This window comes from Scleropages formosus, chromosome 7 (genome assembly GCF_900964775.1).
Source record: "Scleropages formosus chromosome 7, fSclFor1.1, whole genome shotgun sequence".
NCBI classification, from domain to species: domain Eukaryota; kingdom Metazoa; phylum Chordata; class Actinopteri; order Osteoglossiformes; family Osteoglossidae; genus Scleropages; species Scleropages formosus.
Window position 1 is genome coordinate 24,048,398 of NC_041812.1, and position 14,793 is coordinate 24,063,190.

General features: G+C 48.8%; 1 protein-coding gene across 7 annotated transcripts in view; it reads left to right on the forward strand.

Annotated features, from left to right (window-relative positions):
* LOC108926330 (genetic suppressor element 1-like) overlaps window positions 1-14,793 on the forward strand; it is a 161,860-nt gene that overhangs the window by 123,054 nt on the left and 24,013 nt on the right. Inside the window, exon 1 of one of the 7 annotated variants that reach the window (XM_018738971.1) lies at window positions 11,416-11,591. The exons of the other annotated variants lie outside the window; for them this stretch is intronic. The gene's annotated coding sequence lies outside the window, so the exon portion shown is untranslated. Of the gene's footprint in view, window positions 1-11,415; window positions 11,592-14,793 lie in introns of those variants that run through there. 7 annotated transcript variants of the gene reach the window in all.

The following is a 14,793-nucleotide window of genomic DNA, read 5'->3' on the forward strand; positions in this document are numbered from 1 at the left end:
CCCTCGCGACTGGTGCGTCGCTTCGCTGTCGGCTTTTGCTGGTTTCTCTGCAGTCCTTCACTTATCCTTGTAAGTCCTGGATCCTCTCTGGAAAGCCTGGAATTAGTCTCTTTTATCGCCTTATGCAGTTTTAGCACCAATTGAAGATAGAGCTGCTAAGCGAGTGGCTATTGTGGGTGGCTTTGGCAAAATGCGACTCCATTTTTATTTAATGGATTCTCAGAGCGCCGGGAATGCCAGCCTCTGCGTGTGCAGCCTTGTCGAGACGGTCCCGCCACTTCCCCGAGCGCGGAGAAGTCCTGACTTCTGGACGTTAGCTCGGACGAAACATCCGCACCATCCGCTGAGGCTGGAAATCATTATTAATCAGTCGTGCTGTTCTTCTCTTTAATATGACAGTTATTACCAATTCATTGATTTAATTTTGCATGCTAGACATACAATCACGATTTGTGTCTTTTCAACATTTTTTAAAGCGAGTGACATTTCCTCAACCGCTGAAAGTTATACATCGTCGTGATTTCCTTTCCAAGGTTCTTTTCCAAGGTGTTTTTACTCATCTCTCTCTTTATTTTTGCCTGATTAGTATCACTGTACACGTCTCCTAACGCACCCTTCACACACACACACACACATACACAGAGGCACAGAGACACTGCAAACGCTCATTCATGTTCTGCTCATAAGGCGCACATATAAACCTCCAAGTGCACAGGCCTGCGCAATAATGTGTTTGTCACCGTAGGGAATGTAGAAAGTCGGGGCCGCGGCTGAACGCGTTCCGATAAGTGCCAATACGCAGCAGAAACGCTGCCGAACACTTTGCGTTTTCCTGCCATTTCTCCCCCGCGCTGAAAAGCACCATATCGAAGGTTTGCATTTCCTAATACGGATTTAAGACGAGTTGCGGTCCGTATCAGGAACGTTGAGGCCGGTGCCGTGGGGGGGGCGCGGAGAAGGAACGGCGCTCTGCTCGTACCGCCGTCTCGGCTAATAGGTTTGTCTCATTTTGTAAATTGCGGTTTATACGGGAGGCGGACGCCCTATCAGTACTGGTAAACACGCAGCCCCAGAAAGACCTGGTCCGTTCCGCCGGGATGCGGTAAATAGCGCTGCGCTCAGTTCAAAAGAAAATCCCACACATGAATGGGGTGGGGTGGGGTAAGCTTGAATTTGGAGTGTCTTTCCAGTGTCTCGTTGATGTCGCCCCCTTCAGGAGGTTTTGTTGCCTGGGGGGGGCTTTGATGTGCTCTCCTTTACCCCAAACTTGTCTGCTCTCTGCTGAGTGTTAACATTCCGCCTGCGATTCTCCCTGTAACTCACAGAGAGATCAGCTGGCTGATGGAAGGAGGATGACTGATGTCCTCTTCATAGTGCTCTGAACCCGCAGCTGCACCAGGAGCTCATCCCTCTTAAATAAACATAGACATGCTGCTGCACATATGCGCACGCACACACACACACACACACACACACACCCAAACACCGCACTTGTATGCGCACATACCCATGCTCGCATGCCCCTACCCACACTGATGCAGCTCCCATTCCCTATGGCTGGGAGAGCTGGGCAGGTTGGCGGTGGATAGGGATGGGCGACTTGGGGTTCGCTGCACTACGCAGACGTGTGTAATCTCCGGTGATGGTTCCGCGTTTAGATGTATTTGCATAATCCACATAATCGCCCTTATTTTAATTGCCCACGACTCAGCAGAGGATCATGTGGTTAAGTGGTAAATCATAATTAGATAAATAATTGGGTGGGCCACAGAAGGCTGCTTTGTTCTACCTGCCATCTGCCGGGAGGTGTGGCGGACAGGGGAGGGAGTACCGCGCACTCTTCACCCTGTCGGGGAGGGAGCTCTATCCGATGTTGCTGCGCTCCTGCAGAGCATCTGGCGCCCTGTGAAGGCACGAGAGTGTGGGCAGCTGCGGGTTCGAACCCTGCAGAGGCAGCGGGAAGCTTGCAGAGAAATACAGAGAACTTGTAAGCCAAACTGCGTATTGTGGCGTGTAAGTTACAGCACGACACCCTAGTGATGTGTGACATTTATTATTACCCTGCATCGATTGTTCTGTATCGTCAAGGCCCTTGGGGAGCAGGTAGCATAACATTTAGAGTCACCGCCTTGCAGGGGGTGCGGTGGTGCGGTGGGTTGAACTGGGTCCTGTTTTCTGGTGGGTCTGGGGTTCAAGTCCTGCTTGGGGTGCTTTGCGACAGACTGGTGTCCCATCCTGGGTGTGTCCCTTCCCCCTCCGGCCTTACGCCCTGAGTTGTCGGGTTAGGCTCCGGCTCCCCGCGACCCCGTATGGGACAAGCGGTTCAGAAAGTGTGTTTGTGTCACTGCCTTGCCTTGACATAGGTATGAGTCGCACCCCTGTTTTAATACCTTAAAACAAGGTACTTACCCTCAAATTCTCCCAGCTCTCTAAATGGGTAAATAACTGTAAATGGTTTAATATACGGTCCTACTGTTGTACATTGCCTTGGAGAGAAGTGTCAGCTAATAGAATAAATAGTAACCCTCCACACTGGGACTGAGAGAGCAGGTGCCGTGAGGTTAACAGAAAGAACCTGGAACCTAAAATGTACTGCATTATATTCCTGGAAAGTCCAAGCTTTGGAAAGACTCCAGTAATGAGGCGCTATGTAAAAACATGAAATTGCAAGTCAATTTGGATCAAAATGCCAGCTAGACAATAATATCAATAATAGTGTGGCCCTGAAGGACAAGCTCCAGGGTGGCCTCTTTCCTGTGCTGTGAGGCACAGCTCCCCGCCAACCATTTGCATTTCAAAAGTGTAAATAATCCTTCACTAAACAAACAAAAATCTGATGGTGTGGTGCCCACTAAAGTGGGTGGTGCCAAACAGCCGGATTACCGTGTTTGACTTGGAAGGCCGCGTCCTTGTTCCTTTCATCCCCAGGTGGCTTTTTTCCCTCCCCGTGGCCCCCTGTGGAACTGCAGCCTCGTTGGGCTGCGTTTGTCTCACTGGTAAAAGAAGAGAGAAGTAGCTTTGGGAAAAAGTGTCATATAAACGAATAAACGTAAATGCACAGTCGTCAAAAGCCATATTCCCCTTCAGGAATCCCACAGTGTACCGTACCTGTGGGCTGCATCAGTACCGCTGGCAGCTGCTCCTCACTCTGCACCGCAACAGTGCCTTAAATACAAGTTTCTCGCATACCAAGTATGAGTTTATGATATCATTGAACTTTATTGTGAGCCTTTTCTGAAATTTGTTTTGCATTGCAGCACCTCTCATTTGAGTCTTGACTGCATGTCAAACTGTTTCATTTACACAATGATACACAGTGATTTACACATTTATACAGCTGGGTAATTTTCACTGTATCAACACAAAGTAAGCACCTTGTTCAAGAGTAGCGGTGGAGTGGGATTCGAACCTGGATCATTTCGGCCCATAGCGGCAGATGTAATTACTACGCCTACTACTGGCCTTTTCACTTCCAAAAAAATATCTTGATCCAGGGGCAAGGAGTTTGTCTGAAAGCCTCTTTAATTAAAATCTCTTTATAAATGTAGTTTCTGAAACTGGGGGAGGGGCTAAGCCTTGGGGGAGGGGCTAAATTTCAGTGCAACAGTGATGACAGCAAGTGGACACCAGTCTGAGAGCAACATATCTGTCTGCCTTTGTGGTTTGTTACATCGCATCACACATCTCCATCTTTCTCCTCTTTTACTCCCTCTGCCTTTGGGTGTGGTGTGTCGGATGGGGGCTGTTGGAAGAGCTCACACGAGCACGTGTGTGTGTGTGTGTGTGTGTGTGTGTGTGTGTGTGTGTATCAGATACATTTATCAGCAGGGCAAAGGGCGGTGGGATGCTGGTCGCACACCTGATCCCAGATTGTGTTCACAAGCATAGACATGTCAGGTGTGAAAGTTACAGAGCAGGGCTGCTGAGAAAAGAGCAGCGTTTCAAGATTTGAGGAACAGATAATTCTGCTCTTACGCGACAGATAAGGATGATGGAGAATGAGGATGTTCGGTCTGCGTGGAAGGAGTCACCGCCTTCTCTCTGCTGGAATGTCAGTGCACACCTCAGTTCCGCACCTGACTTACACACACAGCTGGTCTGGAGTGATGGAAAGAGGTGTCTGTGGACTCCTCTGTTCCCCCTGGCTTGAGTTTGAGTACTGAGTGTTTCTTGGGAGAGATACATATGAGTATAATGGCTCCTGGCGCTAAGACATTTTCCACCCGCGTAGTGTTTTAATAACTGTGTGTGAGTGTGGGTCACTCGTCTCTGGCTTCACTGAAATGGACAGCGAGGAGGAAGAAGAGAGCAAACCGTGTCTCACCACCGCTTTCCTCTTCATCCTTGACTGCATGTTCCTTTTTTTTTTTAGAAGTGTCACTACAGGACAGCGAAGAACCTTTCAGCAACGAGCAATATCCGCATATCTGATACGTATATTATTCTGATGCTTGCATATCCCAAGCTATGGCTCCGGCTGTGTGCGCACGTGCGTGTTTTCGGCGGCGTCGCACGAGGGTTACAGGCGTCGCGGATAAGGCCGCTTTGCCTGCGGATGCCGGGAGCTTGGAAGGGACTGCTCCCGCTCGACGCGCTGTCATTTGGCCACTCCGTGAACCGCGACCGTGTGATCAATGAAAGAGCTCATGGAAAGCGGTGGCTAATGGGCAGCTCAGCCCTTTGCTCAGGCTGAAGGTCTGCAAGCTATTACTCCCTAATTGATTAACAGCCTTTTCTGATGTTGCCCTTGTAAGCTGCCATAGTACGGCATAAAACAATTAGACTGAGCATGAAGTGGGTGGGTCAGGGCACTTCTTAGTCAATATACCAGCATGCATTTGGAAGGGGTTAAAAAAAAAAAAAAAACTGTGAAAAAGTGGAGCTTGGAGACCTGGAGGAAAACCAGCTGCCAAACAGGGTTCATGTTGAGAGGGAAAGCCTGGGAAGGGCTTCAAAACCCCTCTTTTTGTGATACTGTTGTATTTCTACGAGGGAATCACCCTGCCTGTGATGAATCGGTGCTCGTGGGGGATGGCGGGGTACGTTTAAAGGCCTGAGGCCCGAGAGGACGCTCTGCATGGGGGCTCCCGACGGCCAAGCTGCACAATGAATGGCAGCACAGTGGGGCCAGGCGCAGCAGAAAGAGACCCCCGATGGCCCACCTTGCATCCGCCGCTAATCTCTCAGAGCTCTCAAACAGAGCATGCAAATCAGAGTTACAGTACATCTGAAACGAAGGCTGCCTTCTCGGGGAAAGTGCAAGATGGCCGGCAGGCGCCCGTTCCTCAGAGCTACAGGAGAAGGGTGTGTGTGTGTATCATAGAGTGGGAGGCACGGTTTAGGGAACTGCCAAATGCAATTACTCTGCATTTCAGCATCAGTGACCACTCATCTAGTGCAGGGATACTGTGGTCCAAAATCTATCCTGGAAGCGGAGGATGCGAGGTAGGGTACACCTAGGATAGACCACTAGTGCATTATACATACCATTGAACTTAGACTCATAGTGGAGGGTAATAATTATTTTATTTTGAGGGCCTTTGCTACTTTTTTGCATCACTTGGAGTCAAAGTCTGAATGTTTGAAGGCAGACACTGTGCAGAACTGCAGGAGGATTTGCCAAACCACCAAAAGTTTATGCACACGACATGTAGGTATTTCTGTCTCCCAACGGAGTTGGGTTTGTTGAGTTATCTTGCAAAGCCATACATCCCACAGATTCCTTTCCTCTTATCAAGAACTTCAAGTGCTTCTTTTGTGAAATGCATGTCACGTGTATTAAAAGGCTTTTTTTAACCACACCCATGCATTCTTTTTTGCATTCATGTCAGTTCTTCACTCTCCAGTTATGCCACCATACTGGTGTTCATGGAAAAAAGTTCCAGTGTGACTTGAGCTGTGTTTCCGGTTGCTCTCTTCTTAGGAGCTCATGTTATGCTGCACCCATCTGGATGTTTGCCGCTCTTCTCGGGAGACCAAAGGCAGAGAGCAGATGATCCCGAGTCCATTTCTGGAGATAGGAAAAGAGGATCTTTGCTGGCTGTGCTCCTTCCATTGTGCTGCTGGAGAAACACACAGCAGGCCTCTCTTGTGCACAGAGCATTCGACTCAAACTCTCAAATGAATTACACACAGGACAATCTTTAAATTTAGTCATACTAACAATAAAGTGCTTGCATGTCTCCTGTAAGGTAATTCCTAGAGAAACCAAATGTACACAGCTCTCATTCACCAGCACACAGTGAGTTAAACTCTCCTTTACCATAACCTCTGTAAAAGACTCCTTTGCAGCTACCTTTACATCTCTTTTTCTGCTTGATTACTCTGTATGAAGTCTGATTGCTTAATACCTTAACTCTTTAGGACATGCAGGGCCATGCCAGGGTCAAGGAGTGACCAGGAAAGGAGTGGGTACGTGGGTTTATGCAGTTTTACTTTTCCCTTCCCATAATGCTTAAATAGCAAAGAATTAAAATTCAGACGGCAGTTTAACAAGAACCAAAGAACCATTAATATTAACACTGAAAAGCAAAGATCGTGAACAAACAACTCAAGTAATATTTTATTACAAAACACTCAACTGCTGGCTGTAAACCACAAACTCAACATAATAAAATTCAGCGTTCTGCTCACAGAGCAACGTTCCGTCAACCTCTCTCCTCAAGGCAGAAGAAAGGCCTCTCCTGTCATTCTTTGAAAGTCCTGATGCTCCTGAATCGGCTGCGCCTGGTGCTTGTTCCCTCCACTCAAGGACACACCAGGTGGAGCTGCGAGTCCAGGTAGAGAGTGGGCATAGCCAGAGCCCTACCTCCTGCATTCTAACTTCTGCAGGAACCTTTAAGCAAATGTGAGTTGGGGAAATGCTGAGCCATGACTGTATGTGGTTAATGTCCCTTTAGTGGCCCTGACTCTGGGCTCCAAGCTCATTTCCTTCCTGATGTGTAGACCACACACATAGAGCAGTTGCTTAATGCTGCTGTACAGTACTATGCCCCGAAAGGAAGACAAGCATCCTTAAATGGTTGGCCTGACTGCAGATAAGAGTGTGAGTCGGGTGAGGGTTGAGGGGATGACTTCCTGGGGAATGGAGTGCGTGATAAGGGGGCTCACGGTAGCTGTGCACAATCCTTCCGTTGGAGGAGGTTATGGCATGGGCTTGCAAGCCTTTCCTGAACAACTGCATCCCAAGCAGTAGTATCTGAGCATCGCAGAATGCTGGCTGAGGGCACGCACCTCTGGGTGTGCGGGCTGCATCATAATTACGGTTCAAGTTGCACAGCTGTAGTGCCGGGGAGCTCGGTTCTCAGGGGCCAGAGTCACTGCTGTTTGGAGGGGCAGGGAGCTGAAGATGAGCCCCTTCCCAATGTAGGAATGACCTTCATATGAGTAATATTGCGCGTAACTCTCGGAACAGCTGCTAGTGTAGTGGTTAGTACTGCTGCCTTTGGACCCCCAGGTTGCAAGTTTGAACCTTACCTCTGGATGTAGTACCTTTGAGCAAGGTGTTTACCCTCAATTGAAGTTTCAGCTAAATAATTGTATGTAATAATCAACCTTGTATAGGTGTGCGCATAGGGACGTATAGTTTCAAAACAGGCTGTATGTATGTTGTGCAGCAAATGTACCGTGTATTTTAGGTCATGTATGTGTTTTCCACTGAGTAAAAATAGAGTATGTACCTCATCTGCTCTCCTGCAGGTTAATGGAGACCACGATGCTGGCCGAGGTGGTGATGGGCTGCATAGTCGATTGACTTAATGTGATTTTAATTCCTCACATCTCCTGGACACGCTGACAACACGTGGGACGTGAGCTCTCGTCACTCCGCCTCGCTCTTCTGGATGGCTCCGTGGACCTCGGCAGGCAGTTAACGGCGCCCCTTTGTGCATATATTTTGCATTTTAATAGCCTTTCTTTACACTGCTTAATTTCATAAAGGCGCCAGAGGGGAGGCAGCGGCAGACCCCAAGCTCGCGGCAGTCAAGGCCAGCGCTCTGTTTGCTTTCGGGACGCGGGGCAGTACGAGGAGGAGGCGGAGACTCACAGGTCACGTCAGGGTGATGAGACAGGGATGCAGGGTGGAGTGGAACTCTTTTCTTCCCCTGTTTTATGTGTCTTCTTAGAAAAGAGCTGAAAAGGTTTAATTCTTGTCACCCGTACAATGGGCTAAAGGAGGGGGTGCGGGGGGCTTGAACCGTGTGCTTTCAGCACGAAGGGGGATTGAGAGAGGAGGTGAAGGAGGCATTCATTTCACACGGATGGGGAAGAGGGAGCAGCACGCGGTCACAGGGCCTGGTTACAGCAGCACTGTGGCGCACGGGAGGGAGGGAGGGAGGGCAGGGAAAAGCAGTCGGAATACAGAATGTATGCAAAAGAGCTGCGAACCGATTGAAAAGGGGTGCAGCTGTGCAGAAGAGAGCGGGCCGCAGAGTTTGACACTCTCAGAAACACACAGAAAAGGTCAGAGTTGCTTAAGAGGCAAACCTAAAAGTCCTCTGGATCACAGTGAGGGGGCCTGTTTGTTTACATATCTATTCATCCACTCAGTTCTTTATTTATGAGTGTCGTGCAGCACAGCAGTGGAGGGGTTGGCTCCTACAGCAGATAAGCTGCAATGTACAGCTTTGTGCCCCTGAAATGTTTCTACATTTTTTCCGTTAGCTGATGCTTCTCTCAAAAGCAACTTACAGTATTATAGTACTTACAATTATTTCCCCATTTATACAGCTGGGTAATTTTGCAGGAGCAATTTTAGGGTAAGTACCTTGCTCAAGGGTACTACAGCCAGGGTGGAAATTGAACGTGCAGCCCTTTGGGTCCGAAGGCGGAAGCTCTAACTACTACACTACCAAATGACCTTTCTTATAAGTCAGGCTGCTGTTATCAGAGGAAGAATGAGATGCTCCCGATGTAAAGAGTCAGATCTAACCGACCACAGACAGTGGATGCCTTTTCTTGGACCATAAGTTAACAATTTGTTACAATGCAGCATTTTCCTATATTTATCGGACAGCTGCCTGTGTTTGACAGAGCTTGCAGGCCATGGAACTAACTTTTACTTTCAGTCTTGGGAGATAATGAAACAAACGTGTATCAGCAGCACAATCTGACATTATTTCTGAACACAAAAGGTGTGAGTGAATAATGCGGGATGAGGGAAGGTACTGGAATGTAATGCTGTGAGGAGATAGTAAGAGTTTAGTCAAGCTATATTTTTTTTTGGTTTTTATTTCCTGTTTCTGGGCTTGGGGTGTCTGGCCCTATGCCTCTTCTGTTAAGTCATCCAGGAATCTAAAATTTCTCAAGAGTGGCTGAAAAGTGAATGGTGACTTGAAAGACAGAAGAGGTGAAAGATACGAACGCGGGTCCATCTGCCAGTAATAGGCAGCATGTTTCCGATGTTCTGCTGCAGATTGTTGAGAATTAAGGACTTTAGGGGGAAATGCACAGACAGCTGACATGTGGAATGCATGAATCTAGTGACATTTGGAGGAGTCGCGGTTTGACTGCGAGAAATGCTTTCCAGCTGCGGCAGGTTACATGTAATAAAATTCATGAGAGGACTACTGTACACTGTTCCACCTTAAACTCCTTACTGACAGATAAATTAAGGTCCTCGTTTGGATCTTTCTGCCGTAGGTCAGGGTGTAACATCACCTCTGGGATCACAGTTCTGGTTGGTCATCAAAGCCCATTTACCCTGGATGTACCCTGCATATATAACTCTACTGAGTACCGTTGGTATTATTTTTGGTTCTTCTCAATACCCGACAGGAGGATTCTACACTGAAGTACAGACATGTTCAGCTTTCTCCCTGGTAACAGCTTCATCTGTTTTAGCAACCTGAATGCACATGAACCTGGAAAACAGGAAATCATAGTATTTAGCCAGTTAGACTAGACAAGGTGTGTGCATCTTGTCGACAGTTATGCATTTTTTTGACTGTAACATTTCATCACATCTGTCATACTGGTTTGTCTGTTTTCACTCATTGGTTTCGTTTTTTGTCCATTGATCGAAGCCTGTCTAATTTTGCGTCTGTTATGTTTGGCATCGTTTTCATTGCACCTGCATTCAGGAACAGTGATTTCACAGCAGTACAGCAACTGCAGGAAGTTAGTGTAAATACTATTAGTGTTAATGGGTCCTTGGTACTGAAAATACCGAGCCGCACAACGGAAGAACTGACACACTTCTGCGTTGCACCGGCTTCATTAAGCAGCAGAAGTGTCGGATGTTAGGGCAAAGCTGGCACGACGTGCTGTGGACGGGTTCAGGAGTCATGTTAAACCTTCTGCTTAATGATGCGTAGTGAACTGTGGCCATGCCGAAGCCTCGCTGTCACTCCTTGTCATCATTCAATGTTATCTTGCCAAATGAAGGGAGAAATGCTGTTGCATACTTACAGAAGGACTGGCAGCACTGTGTGTTACAGTCTCAACCCCGATAGTACATATATGTATGTTTGCGTGCGTGAATAATTCATTTATGCAAACATGCACCGTGATGCATTCCAGACAATATTTGAATTAGGGTGGTTATGTTTAAGGAGAGGATATTCTATAACTTTGACAATCAGGCTTTGTATATAGATGACATGACATGACATGACATGACATGCTCTTCAAACAATCTTAAGGGCCTGTTTTCACAAAGTCAACCAGACCACGTGGGATGGAGTGTCGGGAACCTGTCGTCATGTCTCTTGTTCTGCTGACAGGAGGTGCGAAGCGGACACTGTGCCCTTGGCCCTTAGTGGCCCCTAGTGGTCTCCGGAGCGTATGTCACAAGTCCTCCTCACAGCCATGTACCACGTACCATGGTACTGCTCCACTGAAATCCAAATGCCCACCCTGGACTTTGGGATGCCGCCCACCGTTGTCATGATCATTTCCCATCGCTTGAGGTGCTTTATAACTGCTTTCGATGGCCCTATGGACAATAAGACGACGTACTGGTCACACAGCCTTGCTTAACACTATGATGAAATGGTAAATCCATAGTTAAATCGTGTTTCTGTACATGAACTGTCGAAATTAGAAAATGACGTACAGCATCATTGCCTGAAAGTGTTCATCCGTTGTGCCAGCTCAGTAGTGACTAAAGATGTAAAATAAATGCTAATAATGCGTGATGTGGCGCAGGTACACATGCTCGTACGATGATCGCGCGCAGAGATCTAAAACGGTGCGGTAGCTCTTCTTCACCGCTCCGTCGGGACGCTGTAGCCTCCTGGGGGCGGGGTTATCGTGCAGGGGGCGGGGTTATCGTGCTGGGGACGGGGTTAGCTTTCTCAGTGCCGTGTCATCTTTCTGAGGGCGGGGTCAGATCTCTAAGGCCGTGGGCTCGACATGGTGGGGGCAGGGTCAGCCTACTGGTGGCGTGGACTCCGCCTCTCGGGGGCGTGTCGCCGAAGCAGGTGTTCGCCCTTTGGTCCCTCGAGACTCGAAGCCCCGCCTCTCGCCGGGCAGCCGAATCCAGCGCGTTCGGAGATCCGGAGCTTCGTGTTTTCCCCGCGCGGCTCAGCTCGACCATGGATGTTCGGAGCCGTCCGAACTAATTGAGAAGCGACAGCCCTGTCTCGTTTGCGGTGAGTTGGCGATTTATCTTACAGTAGCTGCGAGCACTCGCGCGCATCCAGAATCAGCCGCTGCGTCTTTCTCCAGAGAGAGTGTGATTCTAAACAAAGGAAATAAAGTGGCCCGCACAATCGGGACGTTAGGGATGTGTGTGTGTTTGCGAGTGTGTGCGTGTGCGCGCGCGCCCTGCCCTGGGCTGCGGCCGCTGCCCGCATCATCATGGGCTTATACCATACGGGTTCAGATTAAAGGAGCACATCCAGCCTCATATCGTTTTCCATGCAAAGTTTAAATGGCCGATTTAATGTCCGCTCTGCGCGTGATTGTCTGATGTGTGTTTGACAGCTCGCAGCCGAGCGGCGCCCGAGCTGTGTGTGTGTGTGTGTCACAGTGGAAGGGGTTCTCCGTGTGTTGTCGAGTCCGCTTATTGCCGTGAAGCCGTACATAACGTTACTACTCATGGTATAATATTATTGTCATGAACCTCTGTTGTCCAGCACGTGTTAGGTAACCAGCATTACACCGATCATTTACCCATTTTGTAGCAGGGTATTGTGCTGGCGCTGCGCTTTGTCGAGGGTAATGCAGCAGGAAAAGGATTTGAACCCCGAACCTTCAGATTGACGTGTAAATCCCTAAACGCTGCGCCCCCTGCTGGCGATGAAGGCAGTAGAACGTATCAAAGGTCCGGGGGTCCGTTGTCGCTGTACTGCGCTTTTGGGTAATGGAGGATAGTCCCATTGGCACTTTGTCGGGGTTTACTCTTTCTCTGTGTGTGTGTGCGTGTGTGGCGGGGGGGCACGTCAGCCAGGTGTGTCTCACACTCACAGGGCAGGTGACCTGCTTGGTTGCCGCAGCTGAGCTGAGGGGCTCCTATAGTATGGGGCCCACCTGCTCTTCGTATCCTACACAGAGAAGAGTTATACGTAATATTCAAAATGGACACGGATTATATACCTCAAATTTTTATTTATCGTTTACACTATGTACATTATTATTGACATGTGATGTATAAGACAGTTTTTTTTTTTTGAATGTTTATAGTCTGTTTAAGGCATGTTGCAGCGTATGCGGTGCACATACTAGCTCTATTATTATAAACAGTGTTACCGCTTATTGTTTTGCGAATCAACCTTGTAATTACTAATTGTGTGTGTGCGCACGGCACGCTGCAACACCACGTGTGAGGACGGCGGCTGAGCTCAGGCTTTAGGGGGCTGTGTGTGTCGAGTGGTGTTAAATGGCCGAGAGCCCGTGTAAACAGAGTACAGAGCAGGGTGAACGCCGCCACTCCACTCGCGTTTAGCGCGTTTACCGTCCCCTCGTGTTGTACTACAGCTGACGGACTCATGGGGCCAATAAGAGCGGTGACCCACGGACACGGACGGTCCCGGCTACTGCGCGCCTCGTGCTTTACGTACCAACCAGGACTCGGCGCGAGGCTGCCTGTCCACAATCCTGTGCGCCGCGCGCGGGACGGACTGTGTGTTTTCGGTGAAGAAACGGGTCGGTGCTCGCGGTTCAGGTTCAGCTCGGGGTTAAACACACCGGTCCTAAGACCGTGAGCACGAAAGCATTTGGCGTCTGTTCAGAAATAGCACATTAGTCCTTCTGAATGACGACGTGTTGAATGGAGTCCGGGGAATAATTTGTCACGTTTTGGTGGGGTGTGTGGAAGGTGAAGAGAGAACGAGAACCGCGCGGCGGGGGGCAAAGAAACCAAGTCAAAGTGTACACTTCTCAGTCGAGTTATGATAAATACGGAGGGGAGGGTAAACTGGGAGGACACACCCCCCGTCCCCCCCGACCCACGAGTGTGTGGTGTGTCGTTCCGCAGACCTGTTTTCGCACCTTCTGCCCGATACTTTCCGTCTGTGACACAGTGAGTGAGTGAAACCGTAAGTTGACGAAGCAGAGAGACGCGCGAGTGGAAGCGGCTGAGGGAAACGTCACATCATGTGCGCGTGACCGGCCGCCCGTGTCCCCTTGTTGCCACGGTGGAGGCAGTGAGTGGCTGGCCCGAATTTCCATACGTCGCTGCGGATGCTGAACAAGTTGGTGTCCTTCTCGCGTGTCCCACGTGCTTAAGTGTCTGTCTGCTGTGCCCACGAAGGCCGTCCTGTAAAACAGTGCTTGATCTCCCACGTTTGGCCCAAGAAAGGAAGCAAGGTCAGCTTACTGTAAAACATGGTGTGGGTGCCTAAGGCTCCTCTTTCTACTGTTGTGGCTCCTGTCACGCACCCGTCATGAACTCGTGTTCCTTCTGCCGTGCGCTTTCCCGTCTGGTGTTGGTGGCTGACGGGCCCCTGTGAACTGTGCTGCGGGAGCTCCATCCTTTGCTTCCGATAGAAGGTGCACAGAGAGCGCCGCCCTGCTGGCCAGATAGAATTTCTGGGGTATTTAACAGCTGCTTGTGCGGCGGTTTGTAGTGTGCAGATGATCCGACTCGGTAATTAGGGGATCGGCCTTACTGGGTTTCACCTGGGAACAGCCCTGGGCCCAGAGCGGGAGCTCGTGTTGCTCGCAGCGCTGCTGAGCTGTGTCAGCCTAACAGGTTCCCCTGGATTGGGCGCAGAGCCGTGGATCTGACTCGTAGGTAATGTCACACCTAACACCTTTGTGTTCGCATGTGATTTATGTATATTAAATGTTTGCTGTTCATTAAGCCAGGGACAGCTGGTAGTGTAGTGGTTAGAGCTGTTGCCTTTGGACCTAAAAGGTGCAGGCTTGATCCCCACCTCTGGCTGTAGTAACCCTGAGCAAGGTACTTACTCTAAAATTGCCCCAGTAATGTTTCCGAGCTGTATAGATGGGTAAATAATTGTAGGTACGCTAACAATGTAAGTCTCTTTGGAGAAAAGCATCAGCTAAATGAATAAATGTAAGTCCTTTCAAACGCAGTTTCGTACCCAGGCTAAAAGGCGTGCTACATATGTTTTGTGACTATTTCACATTTACGCTAGTCGTGCGGCGTGCATTCGGAAACATTTTGTTGAAATAATTCTTGATGTCATTATAAAAATGCAGGACATCTCAGCATAGCTCTTTGAATTATTAAGTGTCAATAATACAGCGTTATGCCTCCCTCAGCCCAACTCTGTCTCTATCGTTATTATTATTATTATTATTATTATTATTATTATTATTATTAGCCATTATTTATTTGATGCCTTTTCTCCAAAAGGGATTCAACATGTTATATTACTTACACTA